The sequence below is a fragment of the Typopeltis vanoorti genome, chromosome 15 (genome assembly GCF_054136105.1).
Source record: "Typopeltis vanoorti isolate ZY-2024b chromosome 15, IOZ_Tvanoo_1.0, whole genome shotgun sequence".
NCBI classification, from domain to species: domain Eukaryota; kingdom Metazoa; phylum Arthropoda; class Arachnida; order Uropygi; family Thelyphonidae; genus Typopeltis; species Typopeltis vanoorti.
The window spans coordinates 67,763,983-67,776,372 of NC_143563.1; the positions used below are offsets into that span (position 1 = coordinate 67,763,983).

A 12,390-nucleotide genomic window follows, 5' to 3' on the forward strand; every position below is an offset into this window, starting at 1 on the left:
CGATTCGCTGTCATTCTTCTTTTATGTGATTTTTTTTTTTTTTTTTTTTTTTTTTTATCCCCACCCCTCCTTTCTCCTTGGATTTCTGGAAACCGTAAGATAAATCCGTCTTGTCATTTCCCTATAGTGGATTTTGCTTATTGTATGCCTCTTTATATCTCCCTCCTACTTTGCTATTCAATGTGTACACTGTTGAAAAAAAAGTTAATGTAATAGTTTCAATTGCGATGATCTGCAAAGTATTCAAAGGCTATGGGGGTTGTGATTTGTTCATTTAACAAAGAATTGATTTATTTGCCGCATAAGAAAGGCGTTGCTCAATAGTATTTCCACTCGGTATTAATATATCAGTGTGGATTATTTCCCGCTCTGAAAATAGTTCTAAGGTTTCGTTTCAGCTGATTTCTTTTCAGATTATTTTGCACTCACTAAATAGCCCAATGTATATAGTTATGTATTCCATAACCAATAAATCTTACAGACATGTAGCGCCATCTCTGAGCGAGATGTCCTATTACCTCGCAAATATAATAATCTTTACACAATAAAACAGTTTTGGTCGATTAAGATGGATATGAGGTTATGCTTTCCTGCTTGTTTCCATGACAACAACTTCTGCTTATGTCGACTATGTGGAAGGGTGGTCTGTTGTCAATAGATAGCGCTACGTTGTCAAGAATGAAATAGATGGTGTTCTCAAAATTAGACCGCTACGCGCGCTGAGCTATTAGTAATAAAAAAATAACTTAAGACTAGAAATTATCATTTTTAATTTAGCTTTATCTGAATATAATTCATTTATTTTAATCCGGAAATTCAATCCTTATGCATTGTGCGTTTTCACATATACATCTTTTTACGCTCTTAACCCGAGAAAATAAATATGGAATACTGGATAAGAGGCTTGAAAAAACTGGTATTTTTAACAGTCCCAGAGACATTTAAACGAAGATAGTATAGTAGTTTCAATCTTTCTCTCCCAAAGAGAAATAACCATTTAAAATACCAGTAAGCACTGATCAATGAAATACAGAACATTAAGTGATTAGTACCATATCACAAACTATTCTTTTCAAACGTTATCCTTAAAAACGTGTACCTCTTCAAGGAAGTATTATAGAAACCCAATAAATTACTACAAAATAATAATCATTAGTAAAGTAAGTAGTAGAATAACTGACATCGTTGTTATTTTTATTTTAATGTTTGAATATCTGTGCGGGATTAACAATTCAAAATATATTTTGATCCATGCAACCCATCAGGATAACGCGTTAATCTAAAACTGGTTCTAATTAGACATATCATTTACTCTCTCTGCAAAATGGACTAACATTATATCGAATCACTTCTCACTGTAATAACTCTATCACATATTGACCAGACTTCTAGTCCCAAAGGTAAGAACAATTTGCGACTGGATAATAAGCTGTGGGATTATTTTCAAAAGCATTTTTTACTTTACTTAAAATCAAGGAGTAGAACTCGAATGGCATTTGAGCGCTATCGGTTGATATATTATTGTTCCAAACAATCCATCATTCTCTGAAACATGAATGAGTATATTAGTCAGCAACAATGGCAAACCGAAAGCATTTATCCTTCCCTTCAGCAAGGCGATCCTCTTGAGGAAAAGCTGAATACTTGTCTAAACGAACTTGGAGTGGAGGATTTGTTAACCTTTAAGAGTTCTCTTGCTTTTATTATATTATTTATTAATTAATGTGTTTTCCTAGTAGTATTATTTATCTATTAATATTTAATTATTTCCTTCCTGTTTTACGCTTACACGTAGGTTCACATTTCACCATGAAGGATTTCGAAATACCAGATACGACGGAATAGGGTGGTTAATCCTATAATCCCCGCGATTAAAAAAATCCCTGCCACCTCCGTATGAGTCCAGCTAACTCACCTTCGTATGAAAGTGAAGATTCTTTGCGTCCTAGACAGGATTTGAAAGGTCTTTCAAGCCGAAAGACATTTGTCAAAATCGACTGAGCTACGGAGGCGCTATTCAATTATGTTCTATATTAAAAGAATTAAATATTAATTATTTAATATAGTAGAGTTTATATCTATGTTAAAAATGACGCACAGGGAGTGGGAACCAAAAGCAACTACTTCTTTAGACACCTTATGGATGACAAGAGAAGTAGTTTCTTCCACACAAAGTATTGCCAACATTGTCCTTGAACTGTGCTGATGAGACATGAAGGATCCATGGCTTCATGCGAGTCGCTACTTTTCTTCTACTATTTCGGCTACCCACGACAAACTTATATTTATCGGATCATGGGAAGTAATCCGCTATTCATTCTTGATTCTTCCGCTCTTTGCACTACTCTAACTGGATTTTACAATTCTTGGCAGAAACTAGTAGTTCCTGCCATGCTTTTATAATCCGACGCAAACCTTCACTTCCCGATGTCCTTTCAAGACTGAAATCACTGCGCAGTTAGATATTCCAGCAATGTCTCCGAAGTTCGTTGGATAAAGTTTATAATCTTTCTTTTGAACTTCTGTTTCTTTAAGTTCCATGTTAATCAACTACTGTCATTAGTTATTTGACACATGTTTCTATTGCCCTACGAAAGGGAATACGTAAGAGTCCTTTCCATCGAAAATGGTTTTCGTACAGGAGCAGGTTCTACAATAATAATTTTCAGAACAAAAGAGCAAAATAAAAGGAAGATAGTCTTAATTATTCATTAATATTCCAGGATGAATTAATTGTGAATAATAAAATTCAACTTTCTTTATCATTTGAAGTCATTATGTATTGAATGTGGCTCTCGAATGTAGGATAGTTCCTAGTTATCAAGAAGGACCAATACGAGTATAATACAAACAGGTTAGGCGAGTAAATATGAGTTATAATAAGAACGGCTGTGCTTAAATTAACAACGCATTAGTGCGATGTTACTAACTTTCACTACGTTCAGAAAAACATTTATAGATTGACAAGGCTATTAATATTTATTAACTGATTACAGTGGCTAGTACCTAATTGCATCGTCAGTTAAAAAACATTTACTGGCTCTTGAGGGGAAAAAATGACAGTCTGTGCCTATTTCGTTCTTACTTACTTAATTATTTATATATTTCACCTTGTATATTTCGTGAAGGTATGGCGTCACATCCATCTTGCTCTAAAACAAGCAAATATAACTGTTTTATTATTGTTGTTGTTGCATGACACCTCCAAGGAGTACAAGGACTCATCGCGGGAGGGCACTCTACTCTGCTCCTAAATGAAATTTACAGAATATTTTAATAAGATTAAATATAGACTGGATATAAATTTTTTTTTGCACGTCAGTTTGATTTCTTTACAGACACATTTTCTAAACCAGTTTTTTTTTCTTCTTATATACGTAATAACTTTCAGAGGATAAAACAGTTTGTTAAATTTAAGCGTCTGGTTTATTCTTTGTTATTATACTGATAACCGTCCGAATTCTTTCTTTTTAAGCACAATCTTTCGTTGGTGAGATTATCGAAAAAACGGGCAAAAATGTAAGCTCCTCTCTTTAGAAATCCTATTTTTGGTATCATGCGTCATATTTTATTTCGCTTTTTTTTTTTTTTAAACCAAACCGAACGGAACAGTAGCAAATATGAAAATTTGTTCTGTAGATTGAGAGGACTTTAAATCTAAGAGAACAGCCGATTAACGCAAAATATTTTATTCATTTTCTGAAGCCTTCAAAAAAAAATCCTATAATATATTTTATAACGCATGCTATCCAGTGGTTCGATCAAATTGTTCATGTTTCATACTATTTCTATTTTCTTGTTTTGATATATTTTTTAGAAAACTGAGTTAAATTCCCTATCATGTAATCTATTTATTCTTTCCTGTTATTAAATTGCTATATTTATTTTCACAACATTGTATGAGGATTTTTTCACTTTTCAATTCATTTCTATCTTTCTTTATTTATCTATTTTTCGATTGCTGCATTAAAAAAAATGATTTGTTTTTTTATTTCCTACAAAAATTTCGCATTCTGTCAATTCTCAAACCGTTCTTCTAACTTTATCACTCTTTATAAAGATCTGTAATTTTCTCTTCCTTCCATTAGCTTTTCATTCCTGAAATCGAAGTTTAATTATGTTCTCCATTTACCCTCTACCCATCAAATTTTCTGATGTAATCCCCTGCACCTCAAATTACGAAACTATCTTTTCATTTTAGTCGAGAAAATCTCATTTTGTTTCCCCATTTCTTGTCATTGAGCAATTTCATTTTAAGCAAAATTTCGTATAACTCACTTATTAAAAAAAAAAAAAAAGTCACTGGCATCCATGAAACAAGCACACACACACACAACAAAAACGTAAATAAAAATAAACTATTTTTTTTTTTTTTTAAGAGACAAGAGTTTTTCCTTCATATTCCACAAAGTTCACTACTAGATTTGTGTATGTAGATTCTAAATAATCGAATTTTAATATAGCTAATTGCATATTATGGCGTCACCAAAAATGTAACAATCTACAATCAATGCTATTTTTCACTTTCGTGATATTTCAGCTCGCGATATTATATTCGCGCGCTTTTGATTGTTGGCAATAAGCGATTTTATCCCCTTCCCAACATTCTACATTTTGAGCTCGATACAGCTGTATTTTAATCGCTCTGTTATATATGGTAAACTAATGCTATATGCATGAAAAAGGAATCAATGTAATGAGCATAATCTTACAATTCCCTTGAGGTTGTAAGTAACGGGCCTTGTGCTGTGTCATAAAAAGCAGCAAGTAAGCACTGTCTACCTGCTCCTTATGCGAATAAGGCTTCCACATTAAGAAGTAAATGACACCATTCGTTTTAAGCAGAATACAGATGGAAAGTAAATGATGTTCTTCTTGATTGAATAGAGTCAGGTGACTACTTCACTTTTTCCTTTTCGCTCGCTTCTAAATCAGCAGGTTGCAGTCATTAGTTACTGAAATACTTTGTCCGATGAACGGAAATAATGAATTCTAGGATCAAAGTACACGATGGTACAATGGGTGCAAGTCCTAATGACACCAATCTCATCAGTACAGAGATGGGCAAATCTGTACATTAGAAGAAATTGTAGTTGATTGTCTGTAGACGTAAGTCGTATATATCGACAGAGGTACCTTTCAGACTCCTTATTTGCAAGTTGTCGCAGACGAAGATCGAAATTGCTCGTTAGTTTAATGGAACTTCTTACCTTTAATCGTGTTTTTCCTTCTTAAGAAAGGATTGAAACTTTGGTTTTAAAATTAATGCAATGTAAAGTTCTGATCGGCTCCTTTTAGATTTTACTTTACGGTTTATGGCTTTGTGTGCTCTCCTTTTAAGTTTCTTTATGATCTGTTTAGCATTTATATCATTTTTCCCTACAAAAATTCATTCCATCTCCATTTTATTTCTTTGTGCTTTTCTAAGTCTGTCTCGTTTTCTGGTAAACAGCTTTTGTGCACTTGCAAACCCAACACCTACCCTTAAAAAAATATTCCATGCGGATCTGATATCTCTTTATATAAATTGAAAGTCGTTTTAATGTGATTTCAGAATTACGACATAAAATAATTAGGTGGGGAAAAGATCTTCCTTTTTTTTAAAGAGAATGTTGTGTATCAGCTAAATATTAAGACTTCGTTTCTAAAATTAACCCCCCCCCTCTCTCTCTCTCTCAGGAGTTGATTTTAAAATTTCACAGAAAAATATTAAATGTAATCTCACAGAGGTCGCGAATATCACAGTTTATCGCGAATATCGCGAATATAGTAATAGAATTTATGCACTGGAATAGAATCTCTAAGTCAGCGTTTTTGGTGGGACGCGAGAAAATTTTATTAACCAGTCCTAGGACGGGTTGAGTCCCTTCCTAATGAGGGGTTACTGACGTATTAATGCAGTCGGTTCGCTACTCCTTTGCTGCACCCCCCCCCCCCTAAGGGCGATATTCATGACTGTATCCGCGTGTTCACGAGGCCGGTTTGCCTGCTTGCGGGATGAAACACCCCAGATAAACGGGGGGGGGGTACCCTGCCGACGGGAATCGAATCTATGACACCCCCCCCTTCCCCAGGCAATGGTTGCAAAGCGCATAGTCACTAGGCTAACCGCGCGGACTTTATATATATATATTTTTTTGTATTTGTATCAAATGCTTTTTCAAAGTCAATAAATGCAATATGTGTTTCTAAATTGCATTCTCTTCTTTTCTCTATTATTAATTTTAGGCAAAAGGCCGGGTCTATACATGATCGTCCTTTTCTAAATCCATTCTGTACTTCTAAAATAAAGTTTTTAGAATATTTTATTAATTTGTTATTTAAAATTCTACTATACATTTTCTAACAGGAACTTAGAATACTTATACCTCTATAATTTTTAGGGTCATCTCTACTATCTTTTTTAAAGATAGGGATCGCTATTGCTATTTTCCATTCTATTGGTGGGTTACTTGTTGAATAAATTTTATTTAAGAATAATAAGAGTCTGTCGTTCTTTGAACCTTATTCCTGAATGTTTATATAATTCTGAACCTAAGTTATCTTTTTCAGGTGATTTTCCATTTCTTGTTTCTTTCAGGCTGATTTCTAATTTTTCTTTAGTTATTTTTTTTTTCATCTTCATTAACTGTATGCCAGTTATCTTTTTTAAATTATTTATGTAATTAATTCGATGTTTAATTTTACGCTTTGTTTAGTATCTGTATTTAAATGTTTTTTCTTATTTCTTATTTCTCTCTTATTTCTCACAAAATACATTGGGTCTTATTTTAAATAAATAATGTTCTAAATTAGAAATAAATTTGTTCCATGATTCTCTATGTCTTTTTCTGACTTCTCTTTTAGCTATGGCTCTTATTCTTTTATATTCTATTTCATCTTCTAACCTTTTACTGCTTAACCATTTTATGATAGGCTTCTTTTTTTTTTTCATTTTGATTATTTCTTCGATTGTATTGTCCTATATCTTCAGTTTTTTGTTTATATTGATTTTTTGGTCTATCGTTTTTATATCGTTTTTATATTAAGCCATTCTATTTCTATTTCTTCATTTTGTTTTATTTTATCGGTTAATTTTTTGTTCATATAGCCATTGCATATTTGTGTCATTTAATAATCTAGTTTTCAATTTTCTTTCTGTTCTTGTTATTTGTAGTCATTTAGGCGGTAATCTTAATTTTATTTTAACGAGAAAGTGGTCGCTACTTATTTCATATCCTCTGTGAACTCTAACATATAAAGATAATTTTGATCTCTTTCCATTTAAGTTAAAGTAATCTAATATTGATTTCCATCCTCTTGCTGCCCAAGTAAATTTATATATGTCTTTATGTTTAGAGAAAGAATTCGTTATTCTAAGGTTAATATAAACTACAAATCCATCAATTTTTTACCATTCCTGTTTAGAGTATGTTCCTATGTTATTATTAATTTCGTGTTTCCAATTCTTACATTTAAGTCTCCCACTAATATTACATAATAATTTTTATTTATTTTATTATATATTTTTTCTAACTGATTATAAAATTCTATATTATTCTCCTCTCTTCTTCTGGAGCATATAAACCAATTATTGTTAAGTAACCTGCACAAGAGTAGTTTGGTATTATAACAGTGCCAAATGGGACAGCCTCCGAGACTACTATGCTTCATTCCCATGGTTGGACTATTGTTTGCAGTCTTCCAATCCAAACATATGCACCGAACATTATATGACCAAAGTAATCCTCACTGGCATGATACATACATTCCCCACACTTCTCTGAACTGCTGTCCCCTATCCAAACCCTGGTTCTCCAAAAGATGTGCCAAGACTGTACAAATGAAGAATCAGGCATACCACAACTGGCTCAAATTAAGAACTCCATCCTCCTTCAATGACTATACTGAAGAACGAAACAGATGCAAAAAAAATTATCAATGATTCCAAAACAGAATTTGAACGGGCAAAAAGCAGGAAACTTGCAGCCTGTCCTAGCGGCAGCCACGCCTTTTGGTCTCTTGCCAGAGCAATTGGTCGCAACTTTTGCCCTACACCACTCCCACCCCTATCATACCCAGATGGCTCAATTGCAGCATTACCCACAGAAAAAGCTAATCTCCTGGTTTCACATTTTGCCTCCAATGCACGCATAACTGATAATGGCAAATGCCCCCCCCCCCAGTCATGCCAACTGCGCAACATACAATGCCCCCTGTATCCTTTTGCCAGAAAGAGATCCTAAACTTGTTGTCAAAATTAGACACACGAAAAAAGCTCCTGGACCTAATGGCATTCCTCCAATTGTCCTGAAGGTCTGTGCAGCAGAACTGACTCCTATCCTATGCCGTCTGTACACACACTCTTACTCCACTGGTATATATCCCAAAGCCTGGAAACTGGCCTATATTCAACCCATTCCCAAAAAGGGGACAAATCGCTGCCATATGACTACCGTCCTATCTCGCTCACCTCAATCCTATCTAAAGTGATGGATAAAACTATCAATTCTCAACTCCAACTCTACCTTGAAGGTACCCAGCTATTAAGCGACCACCAGTACGGATTCCGTCGATGCCGATCAACAGGTGACTTGCTCTCATATATCACCCATCTCTGGACATATGCCATGAAAAAATTTGGCGAATCCCAAGTAGTTGCACTTGATATCTCTAAAGCCTTTGACCGGGTCTGGCACAAGGCTTACTGATCAAATTTCCATCATTTGGACTGTCTCAGAATTTCTGCAGATGGATTGCCAGCTTCCTGTCTGGACACACTATGTCTAATGATAGATGGCTCCCTATCCTCCCACTATCCAACTAATGCTGGGGTCCCACAAGGTTCAGTTCTCTCACCGATCCTCTTCCTTATGTACATCAATGACCTACTGCAGTTGACCTCCAACCCAATACAGTTTTGCAGATGACAGCACATTGCATTCCTCCCTTTCATTTGATAAACCTTACCCTACACAACTCACTTCATCCCACAGAACATCAACCACAACTTCCCTCAATTCGGACCTCCAAGACATCCTCCGATGTGGCTCAGATAACCTCGTCAACTTTAACGCTAGTAAAACCCAGTTCTCTCTTATTTCTCACAAAAAAGAACCATTTCCCCCCAGTATTATTTTTGATAACACTTAAATTCCCAGAAAATATGAAATTTCTCTTCTCGGAATTACCACGACATCAGGCCGGCCTCTCCTGGCATAAACACATCACAACCATTGCATCCTCAGCTTCCAAAAAACTAGGCTTTCTCTTTCACTCAAAACATTACTTCACTTCAAAACAGCTGCTAACCTTGTACAAATCACAAATCCTCCCAGCTATCGAATATCGAATACTGTTCTCACATTTGGAGTGGGGGCTCCTAAAAGCTCCCTCAAAATGCTTGACTCAATACAGAGGAGAGCAATTAGACTGATAAAATGCTCCATCTCTTACTGACTCACTCCTCCCCACTTTCACATAGACGTTTAGTCTCTGCAATTTGTATATTCTACAAATATTTTCATGGAAAATGCTCATCTGAAATAGCATCAATAATTCCCCCACTCTGTATTAAACCCATTGGAACATGTACAGCCACCGCCCAACATTCCTTCACAGTACACCTTGAAACCCACAGAACAAGTTTCTTTTCTTCCTGCTCCATCTCTGCTACTATGGAACAGTCTTCCTCCTGATGTATTTCCCAAGGAATACAATATACAGGCTTTTAAATCGAATGTCAACAAGTTTCTCCTTTCCCATGCCGCTACCCATATACCGTACTAAAGTACTACAGGTTGACCAGCCAACCTCTCGTATATGGGCCCAACATAAAAAAAACAAACAAAAAAAAAACGTCTATCTATTTTTATTCTAGCTTCTATTATTCTTTCATTCCATAATTTATAATATTTTAACTGTTTTGAAAAGGAATTATGAATCCAAATCATAACACCTGCTTGTGCTCTTTGGTCCCTGTCAACTCCACTATATATTACATTAAAATTTTCAGTTCTCATGGTTCTTTTTAATTTCTTTTTTTGTTTCAGTAATTATTGCTATTTGAAAATTTCTTTCGTTTGATCTAATTCTATTTCTTTATACGCTATTCCTCTTACGCTCCAGTTTGCTATATGTATTATATTTTGGCGTTTCCATTTTCATTTTACCCTTTCCATTCCAGGATCGTTTTCCATAGATCAATTTTGTTTACCTTTTTTTTTTTCTGTTGGCTTAAAAGGTTAATTTTCTCCATGTCAGGTTAGCCTGGCGATAGATAGTCCAGTGGTAGAGCTGCTACTTTAAGACTTCTGGACTAGCCTTTTTCCAAATTTAAACCGTAGGAGGAATAGGGTATTTGAAGGGAAAGAGATTTTAGAGGGGACATAGCTATGAGCCAGAAATGGAAAGCCCCTATAGCCCTCGAGTACTTTAATAGCATAAGGGTCATAAAATAAGAAGTGCTGGCTGATAAGTCCTTGTAGGAAAGATTAAAGTGAGTGGATCTTCCTCAAAGTAGCGGAAGAAGAGGATAGGTCCAGCTAGGGGCCCATGGGAGTGCCACTTCCATTACAATCAAGATGATTACTTTGTGGCCCTGTTGGTCCACGAGTCCTTATTCAAAATATTCGGATCACCTCACCATATCTGGTGGGCTCCCCTATCTGCCACCGAGGGGACGCGCTCTCTAGAGGTTACATGGTCCCTCGAAAGAAAATTTTACTCTAAATTAGGAAAAACTGCTACAGAAGTGTACCAAGATCTACAGAAGGTTTATGGCGGTGATTGTCTGAGCCGTGCACAGGTATTCCACTAGTTTTTAAAGAGTGGAGGGAGTCCTTGGAGGATGAACCACGCTGTGGATGACCAGTTTCTTCACGGACAAATGAAAAGGTGGTGAAAGCTAGGAAAAATTTTGCCCATATCAGGCGAATAACCATTAGGCTACTCACTGTACTGCTTGGTGTCGGTAAGGAAACAGCCATGGTAATCTTAGAAAGATATTTGCACTAGAGGAAGATTTGTTCGAGGTTTGTGCACACGTTAACACACAAACAGAGAGAGAACCGGGTTGCATGCTGTCAAAATTTCATCCATGCAGTTCATCAAGATCGTGATGTGTTGCGAAGAATTGTTACTGGTGATGAAAGTTGGTGTTTTCAGTTTGATACAGAAACAAAACGCCAGAGCATGGGATGGCGTGGAACGTCTTTTCCCCGGCAGAAGAAAGTCAAGTTGCAAAAATCACGTGTCAAGACAATATTCATTTTTTCTTTTTTCGAAGCTGCTGGAATTATCCACTGCGAATTTGTTCCTGAGGACCCGGAGTAATGCAATGTCTGTACGGTGCTAGGAATCAACTGTTCTACAACAACAATTGGCTTCTGTTGCACGACAACGCGCCCGCGCGTTGCCTGTGAAGCAGTTTCTGGCTTCGAAGTCGATCCGTGTGATCGAACATTCCCCCCCCCCCCATTCGCCAGATTTGGCTCCCGCATACTTTTCTCCTTCTCAAAGATGAAATGTGCCTAGAAAGGGGAGTGTGCTTCAGTGACATCCAACGAGGTGTGACCCAGACATTGAAAGAGATTCCCGTTCAGGACTTCCACCGTGCTTTCAAACACCTGTACGACAGATGTAAACGTTGTGTGGAGGTGGAGGGAGATTATTTTGAATCTGTGTAATTGACAATTCCAAATGGAGTTCTTTGTTTTGATATAATAATTGTTGTCTCATTGCTTAACGGGCACGCTGTGTCTGCTTTGTTCAAGTGGGCGCGGCCAGAACACTGCAGTCTAAGTGACTGCATTTCTAGCAATGTCTGTAATATAAAAGGAATTATTAATATGCACTTCAATCTCTGAGTCTCAGTAGTTCAGTTGATATAAACGGGAACTTTAGTTGGAAATTTGCCTTGGTCTTGCACTACGTGTGGGATCACCTAGACTTGCAATACCTGCAGGCGCAAACTTGACTTACTTGTCTGTTTGCTTACTTGGGAAATGGAGTAAAACCAGGTTTAAAATAGCTTGGTATCTTTAACACACACACACACACACACACACACACACACACACACACACACACACACACACACACACACACACATGTATATATATATATGCGGTAAATCCGTTAAGATATCAGTTTTTTGTAAGATCTCTACAATAATGAATAAAAATGGAGACATGTTTGCTTCTCACCATCTGTTCTCTGTTGATTCTATCACGCTTTTCACCCATCTTTTCTCTTCCATTATTTCTTTCTTTTTATCTAGATACATATGCGCTTTTTCTTATATATGGCAAAAAAAAAAAAACACACACGCACACGATTTTCTTTCTGTGCATGGGCGTCATTCTTTTCTTTCTCCATCTGATCTCAATACGTAACCTACATTCTCGTTCA

The 12,390-nt window shown here is 36.0% G+C and overlaps 1 protein-coding gene across 10 annotated transcripts in view; it reads left to right on the forward strand.

Moving 5' to 3' along the window:
- Positions 1–12,390, forward strand: part of LOC150098842 (CUGBP Elav-like family member 4) — a 913,499-nt gene that overhangs the window by 785,794 nt on the left and 115,315 nt on the right. The gene's annotated exons all lie outside the window — the stretch shown is intronic.